Source organism: Eumetopias jubatus, unplaced genomic scaffold (genome assembly GCF_037043125.1).
Source record: "Eumetopias jubatus isolate StellerSeaLion01/CBP00866 unplaced genomic scaffold, mEumJub1_p1.0 scaffold_1, whole genome shotgun sequence".
Taxonomy (NCBI): domain Eukaryota; kingdom Metazoa; phylum Chordata; class Mammalia; order Carnivora; family Otariidae; genus Eumetopias; species Eumetopias jubatus.
Window position 1 is genome coordinate 38136486 of NW_028274807.1, and position 8930 is coordinate 38145415.

At 33.4% G+C, this 8930-nt stretch overlaps 1 pseudogene; it reads left to right on the forward strand.

Annotated features, from left to right (window-relative positions):
- Positions 1 to 319: 319 nt before the first annotated feature.
- LOC114218461 (SERPINE1 mRNA-binding protein 1 pseudogene) lies at positions 320 to 1556 on the forward strand (annotated as a pseudogene).
- The last annotated feature ends 7374 nt before the right edge of the window (positions 1557 to 8930 follow it).

Genomic DNA, 8930 nt, shown 5'->3' on the forward strand with positions numbered 1-8930 from the left:
TAATAGCATATATTGTTTCTTGTATTATATCCTTTTGCTATTTATGACATATTATTTGAGTTGATACCCACAATATCATGAATTGGTTAACTAAGTATTATTAGATTATTTCAAAATAGCTAGTTACAGTGGTCAGCAAACTATGGCTTTTTACAGAAATTCATACTGATTTATACTATGTTCTAAATAATGTGTATTCCATAAAGAGAAAGCCAGTTTGGCTGTGCATCAGGAAGTTTGCCAGCAAACCTTCTTCAAAAACAGAGTATGCTTTAAAAAGAAGAAATGAGGTGGAGGAACGCGCTGGCAAGCCACCATTATGCCTGGGCACTTACAGGAAGGCTTCGGCTGCGTGGTCACCAACCGATTCGACCAGTTATTTGACGACGAATCGGACCCCTTTGAGGTGTTGAAGGCAGCAGAGAACAAGAAAAAAGAAGCCGGCGGGGGCAGCGTTGGGGGCCCTGGGGCCAAGAGCGCAGCTCAGGCCGCAGCCCAGACCAACTCCACCGCAGCAGGCAAACAGCTGCGTAAAAAGTCCCAGAAAGACCGCAAGAACCCGCTGCCCCCAGCATTGGCGTGGCTGACAAGACGCAGCCGCCCATGGCGCTTAGAAAGAAGGAATAAGACATGTTGGAAGAAGACCTGATCAACAGCTGCAGAGTGAAGGGAAAATAATTGACAGGAGACCAGAAAGGCGACCACCTCGTGAACGATGATTTGAAAAGCCACTTGAAGAAAAGGGTGAAGGAGGAGAATTTTCAGTTGATAGACCGATTATTGACCGGCCTATCCGAGGCCATGGTGGTCTTGGAAGAGGTTGAGGAGGCCCTGGACGTGGAATGGGCCGAGGAGATGGATTTGATTCTCGTGGCAAACGTGAATTTGATAGGCATAGTGGAAGTGATAGATCTTCTTTTTCACATTACAGTGGCCTGAAGCATGAGGACAAATGTGGAGGTAGTGGATCTCACAACTGGGAAACTGTCAAAGATGAATTAACTGACTTGGATCAATCAAATGTGACTGAGGAAACACCTGAAGGTGAAGAACATCCAGTTGCAGACACTGAAAATAAGGAGAATGAAGTTGAAGAGGTAAAGGAAGAGGGTCCAAAAGAAATGACTTTGGATGAGTGGAAAGCTATTCAAAATAAGGACCAGGCAAAAGTAGAATTTAATATCTGAAAACCAAATGAAGGTACTGATGGGCAGTAGAAGAAGGGATTTGTTCTTCATAAGTCAAAGAGTGAAGAGGCTCATGTTGAATATTCGGTTATGGACCATCGTTTCCGGAAGCCAGAAAATGATATAACATCTCAGCTGGAGATCAATTTTGGAGACCTTGGCTGCCCAGGACGTGGTGGCAGGGGAGGACGAGGTGGCTGTGGGCGTGGTGGACATCCAAACCGTGGCAGCAGAACTGACAAGTCAAGTGCTTCTGCTCCTGATGTAGGTGACCCTGAGGCATTCCCAGCTCTGGCTTAACTGGATGCCCTAAGACAACCCTGGTTCTTTTGTGGACCTTCCCATCTGAGCTTTTGCATGCTTAAGGATCCCAAATGACTTAAGAATTAAAAAAAAAAAAAAGACTGTCATTCATACCATTCACACCTAAAGACTGAATTTTATCTGTTTTGAAAATGAACTTCTCTCGCTACACAGAAATAACAATATGGTAGTCAGTTTTGTATTTAGAAATGTATTGGTAGCAGGGATGTTTTCATAATTTTCAGAGATTATGCATTCTTCACGAATACTTTTGTATTGCTGCTTGCAAATATGCATTTCCAAACTTGAAATATAGGTGTGAACAGTGAAAAAAAATAAAAAAAAATAAAAAAGTAAAAAGAAGAAATGATTTTCAAATTTCAGTTACTTGGAACGATGACCTGAGAGAAGTTGGGGTGACATTAGAGACCTCGATTAGAGTCAAAAGGAACAGCTCTAACTTGAAAGAATTCAAAAGAGAAAAAATCATGAGAAGGAACAAGGCTAGGAGACAGGTCTTTTTATTTGAAACTACAGGTTCAGGGGAATCAGGTAAATACAAAATGAAAATTTCCTTGGTCTTGTTTTGAACTTAATAAAAAGTGATTTAAATTCAGTAGTTTAAGACTTGAGAGATTTTGATACTTGAGAGCAAATCAGCAATAGAGATGCTGAACAGAGAGGATTATCTAAAGAGAAATGAAGGGGTGCCTGGGTGGCTCAGTCAGTTAAGCGTCTTACCTTCATCACTGGTCATGATCTTGGGGTCCTGGGATCCAGTCCCATATCAGGCACTCTGCTTAGCAGGGAGTCTGCTGTTCCCTCTCACTCTCCTTTTGTGCTCTCTCTCTCAAACAAACAAACAAAAAAATTAAGATGTATTTTATTATTTGACAGAGAGAGCACAGGTAGGGGTAGTGGGAGAGAGAGAAGCAGGCTCCCCACCGAATAAGGAGCCCGATGCAGGGCTCAATCCCAGGACCCTGGGATCATGACCTGAGCTGAAGGCAGAAGTTTAACCAAATGAGCCACCCAGGCCCTCCTCTCTCTCAAAAAAGTAATAAAATCTAAAAATAAAGAGAAATGAAGAACCTGATTCTGAAAGGATATTGGGCAAGTGCACATATGTTTCTCGGAAAGAGTGGCTAGCAATCACTGTCCAAATGAAGCCAAATAATTTTTATTTTAATTTTAACATTGAATGTGTATGTCAAAAGTATGCTGTGAATATCTTCAATCATATTTAAATAATTCTTTCATAAAGAATTCATTTCTTTTAAAAGAAAGCAAAAGGAATAATGATCTCCAAAATAAAGTGAAAAGACAATTGGACTGGAAATCAAGATCTGTATGACCCTATGCAAATCTTTCAACCCCTCTATATGTTAGTGTTTCATATTTAATATTTAGAATATATCTAAAGTTCTTTTTCCCCCAATCTAATATTTATGTATCCAAGTATCCAGGAACTAGGTGGGGCATATAAATAAATCCTAAAAAGGGAAAATGGAAATCATCAGGAACTATGGGCACAGGTTTCCATGAGTCAGGCAGTAGAGTATGTTGGAAACATAATGCCTGATGGGATCATTATCAATATTGTGGTCCAAACATTGCAATTCATATCCTAGGAAGCTACTGTGGTCTGGCTTGGAAATTGATATACTATTTAGCTTTCTTCAGTGACTGCATTAAAAAAAAAAAAATAGAGACACAATTAGATGGAATGTTTAAAGGATTTGAGTTATATTAATTGTTTTCAACTTTTAAATGTTATATCTCATCTCTGTAATATGAATTTGGTTGAGGTTTCCATCCATGAGGGCAGAGGAAGTCTATACTGCATTAAATGCTATGGTTTGTTAGTAATCCTGTATTTTCAAGAGGAACATTATGGAATGTGTGACAATACTAAATACATCAACAATTAAAACCAGTCCATAGATGGGCTTCTGATTTGGGACAACAGCATGATATACTTAAAATCATATTGTGTCCTGTACACCGTCTAGACATGTAGGCACTATTAAAATTAAAATGCTCTGTCCATGTAATGCCTCACTTCTAAAAAATGTATAGTATTTAGCTTATTATGAAATAATGAAGAATTTTCTTATAATCTTAGAGTGCCAATCTTCCCATAATTTTGGCAATAGTAATTTAGATTATGCCTTTTCAAAAGTATCTAGGACAGTCTATAAATAATAAAAAATAAAGCAATCTGTGCTCACTGCCCAGATTATCACAAATATGTATAATGGAGCAAAGAAAATAAATACTTATAAGCACAACTGACTTCATGAGGAGGAAAATAAAGGAAAAGTAATTGGTCAAAACCATGCTAGAACATAATTATAGGCCTCTCATGGATCTTCTTTATAAAAGCTATGTGTATCTGTATCTAAGATTTTTTTCCTTTAGAATTCTTCAGTAGTCCCTTTGAGATAAATACAAAGGAAACAAAGAAAGCTACCTATGCCTCCACCATTTTACATGTTGAAGAAATATCATCCAAGGAAATCACGACTTAACTAAATTGTGCAAATCTGCCTTAACTATGTTAATTGGAAAATCAGCGTATTCCAATTAGAGATTCTATTTCTCAAAACAGACATTATGTGGAATGAATTACATTTTTATTGGTAAATAGCAACCTAGAATTGTTGTTTTACATGGCTAAAATTGCTCCAAATTGCTCTCTAATGTTCTTTTGATGTGGCATTCCAGCTTATTGAACCACAAAATACTGTTGCTTTTTTTTCCAGTTTTATTTTAAAAAGTTTAATGAAATTTTATTTTTTTAAGCTTTACCAAGTACAAGCTAAATAACCAACCAGGCATTATGTATTTAGTATTTAGTATTCAACTCTCTTGGATTTTATTGGACAATAACTTAACTTCCAATTTTTAATTTCTCTATGTGGTTAGTTTATTTATTCTTTCATCTATTAATTCTATAAAAAGCATACTTAATTTCTACTGCATACCTAACACTGTACTAGATCTTAGAATCAAAAAGTAAATATGACTTCTGACCTTATAGCACTCAAAAAAAGAATAAACACAGAAATAAAAAATCCAGTGATGGTTCATAAGCTCTAGTCTAAATCATACAATATAAAACACAGATTCCTAAGGAATATACAAGAATAAACACCTAATCATTTCACAAATTTAATTATTTTAGAGTTCTAAATGTATCTTTTTTCCTTATAATCCTAAATAACATAATATACTGATATTTCACTCATGAAATCTTTGGAATGACTAACCTCAGATGTGAACTACCTCTGCTTAAAACCACACTTTCATAGGAAGAGACCAAGGTGCCCTATAGATTTGGGCCCCTTTCTCAAATTGGAGATAGGTGGAAAGATAGGAAAATGTCAACTTTTAGGGATCATGGATGTTCTTATTTAAAAAGATTTCAACAATTTATTTAGCTTTACCTCTAAGTTTACTAATAGAAAGTAGAAAAAAAGCAACATTTCTAATCTTACCATAGACCTACAATCTGCTTGTAATTCATAGACATATGACATCTAATAGATTTATAACACATAGTAATTTATAGGCATAGCATAATTTATTTTTTCCCCTTCATTATTATTGAACCTGATTTTAAACAGATCTGCATTCTGAATTTTCCTGGGCAGGTAAATGTGGACAGTATGATCAGTACTACAGTAGAACTACAAACAATCCATTGTAGTAAGAATGTTTCTAAGATGTTGGGGAAGTAATAGAATTCTACAAAGCTTTTGTTGATATTTATTTGATTCATTGTGTGCTGGTGGCAGAAAAGAAATGACAAAAATAGATGTCTTCAACTTAATAAAAATGTACTTGCCACCAAGTCATCTGTAAAGGCTCTTTTGCCTATGCAGTTTGGAAACAACTTACTCCATTTGGTTTTGTCACAACTATAAAGATCTCTGAGGTGCAAAGGAAAATAGCAGTTAGAATGAGAGTTGTGATTGTTTATCTGCAATATCTTATTTTGTCCACAGCAAACTTAAGAAAAAATATTCCTTTAAAACTAACAACATGTTTCGTTTCTTTCTGTTTTAGGTAAGCACATTAATCCTTCCTGGTATAATCAGACTGCATCAAGGTAAAACAAGAAAAAATGGTATAATTACATTTTATAGCAATAATCAATATGTAAATATAAAATTTGGACAAAAATGGTTAAAACAAAGTTTGTTTTTGGAACTAAAGACTGAAAGTACCTATAGAAAATCTAAATGTTCAGTTTGTATGTTTTGTTTTGATATCAGTATCGTAAACTTACAATATTTGAAAGTGTGTATTATGTGGAATATTAAACTCTTAACTTCTAATGTTATTAGGGCATTCTACTTTAAAGTGAAAAGTGCAAATCAGAGTAGATTTTAAATGCAAAACACTTTTGTTGTCAATATGCAAATTAATACAGTTCAACACATATTGGATTAAAAATAAATTGAAATATAACAAATAAGTGATTTTCAAATACTAGAAGATATTTCTTATACATGTTGTTTCTAAAGGATATACTATTTTTTAAACCACATTTATAGTTAGGAAATATAGAGTGATAGCAATAAATATTATTTATCATTTTGAAGCTTATTTATCAACATCTGAAATAATCATTTCTGGAAAATCAATTGATCATTTTTCTAGGAGATACAAGCTATTGTCTATAAAATTTATAACATTGCTTTTTCTGTAATTGAATCATAGTTAAACATGCTGCTTTGGTATTCACAACTGAAAGAGCCCAATTTAATTATCGTTATGAGGGAATATAAGTTCTAACACTTTCCAGAAATATAGTAATGTTTAAATTAATATATTGTAGCTAATATTTGTACCATTTCCAATATTTTTTATTTCAAAATAAAAGTGTGCTTATAATTCCTTTAAATTTAGCTTGTTTCTTTGACTTTTACATTGAAGGTCAGGAGAATTCAAATTTGTAGAGTAGGCATTTTTAGGGATGTATGACCAAATTTAGTCCCTTTTGGAACAAAGACAACAAATTGATGGTTTAGGAATGAACATACATGGCTTTAGAATTCAGTACCTCTAAGTTTGGCAGCACTGGAAGGGGAGGTGAAGGCCCATTAGCTCAGAAAAGGACAAAGTACTTTTTAATTAGAAGAAGAGCCATCATTGTTCATTATAATGGTTTGAAAATAAATAATGTTTTAGTTGATACAGCGAGGGTGTTCTCCTTTCTCTAAAGGAACACTTGAATGTTAAATAGAGGGGCTAAATTTTACTTTCATTTTTTAGTAATCATGCTAGGGATATAGTTTATTTTTCTGAATGTAATAATTTGATACTGATTTTAAATAAAAATATCATATCACTGTGACTATGATATAGTTAAGCCTTTATAGCAGTGGACTGAGAAGAGAGAAGACTTGTTTGGCTGTTGTACTACCTTTTTTACCTTCTTTTGCTTCTCCTTTCATGTGAGTCACTGGGATACTTTGTTAAAAGAAATGCTTTTTATTTTAATTAGGAACTAATATTTAATGGATCAAATTGAATCCTCTTTTGTTAGCATAGTTAATGTCAACAATGTAAGTGAGTATGAGAAACTCTGAATGTTTTACAATTGTGTGTTTCTCTGGGCAGGTTTAATAATACCTGTTTGAATGACTATTGTAGTTAAATTTGAAATCATACATTTAACTCTAAAAATTACTTTTTGTCATATCAAAACGTGTCTGTTAAAAAGAAAAAGTTGAAAATTTTTGTCACCATGACCCGTGATTACAATGATAATGAAACACAATTTTAGATAAATACACATTCCAAAACTACTCTATGATCTCAAAATATTTTGACATATTGTTCCATATTAAAAAAAAAACTCTGAAGTTCAAGTGAAAAATCTTCTGTTGTTGGTTAAATAAATCTTAAACATATAACATTTTAGTTTTAAGCTTTTGTTGACAAATGATATTTTTAAAATCTATTAAATAGTTTTTTACTGCAGAATTGGAAATATAATTTAATCTTTCTTTGATGACTGTGAATGATGCCACATATCAGATCCACTGCAGTAAATGTTCTAATAAAAAATCGTAAGAGTGAAAATAACATATATAAGCGCTTTTTCCAAAACAAACAAAAAACAAAAACAGAAAACTAAAACACCATAATATTCACAATTTTCATATATCGGCTTATTTTATTGCCATTTGGCATTTTTACCTAAATCAAAAGCAGAACGGAATTTTTTGACATGTATTTTTAGTTGAATTCCAACTATTTGATGCTTACCTTAACATTGGTATTCCAGATTACATGATATATGTTCTCTGTCCATTAGAGGCTATATTTTGAATGTGAGCAACCAACAATAGCATTATGAACATAAGATTGATAGTTATTTGATTTAGCAACATCTGTTGTTGCTTGATGTACTCCAAGCAGATGCTCTTCCTTGAAATTCAACATGTAATTTTATCTACTCTCATGACATATAACCTCAACAGAAGAATACTATTTCCACACAGGTATTATAATTAACAATCATATGTGTCTTTGGTCAAGCAAATGTCTATAGACTGGGTCACACATCATTAACTTTAATAAGGAAAGCAATGGGCAAACTATGAATTGCTTCTCCATAAACTGATATAGAATTCTTTAATGTTTTAGAACACGTAGAGTCATTTTTTTTTTCAATTAGCAACTCTTCCTTTTAAATTTCTTTGAGAATCAATGAAGAAACAACAATACGAGTTATCAGAATGTCTTTCTGTTTGTTGTAATATTTCAAAACTGTCACATTATACAGAGTTGTAATGAGAAAAATACCCAGAGATAGACACTACTATTCATTTGATTCTCTGTTCATGTTTTGTAATATGCTGCAATACAATATAAAACCAACATAGTTATAAGTGAATTATACTGTTTCATGGTTTATATTGGGACACATAGGGATTTAGGATAAATATGAGTGATCACGCTGAGGATTAGAGAGTTCTGATCAAGGGTTTTCTAGGCAGAAAAGTATCTATGAAAACTAAGCAAATATGTCTTTGTCCTAGGAAAAGTATGAAAATTACATAATATCATAATAGTGTATTATAGTTCTAAAGAGACCTGATGTCCTGTAATGGAATGTGCATCTGATTCTCTTTCTCTAAGGAAGTCTCTCGCTCAGTGTTAACAATCTAATGATATCTTGTGACCTTTTCTATGCAAATATGAACAATTTGAGGCTATCACAATCTCTCATGCATTGCTCCTTAAAGGGACATTCTTAATTGCTTTTATAGTCTCAATTTTATTTTAACCTCCATTACCTATAATATCTTCTTTGAAGCTTGAAATTATCTTTTCTTTCTTCACCATTCTATTCTTTCCTGTTTGGGTAAGCAATGACTTTACTTTTTCACTGAAATTCTAGGGGGTTTCATGCAACCATAG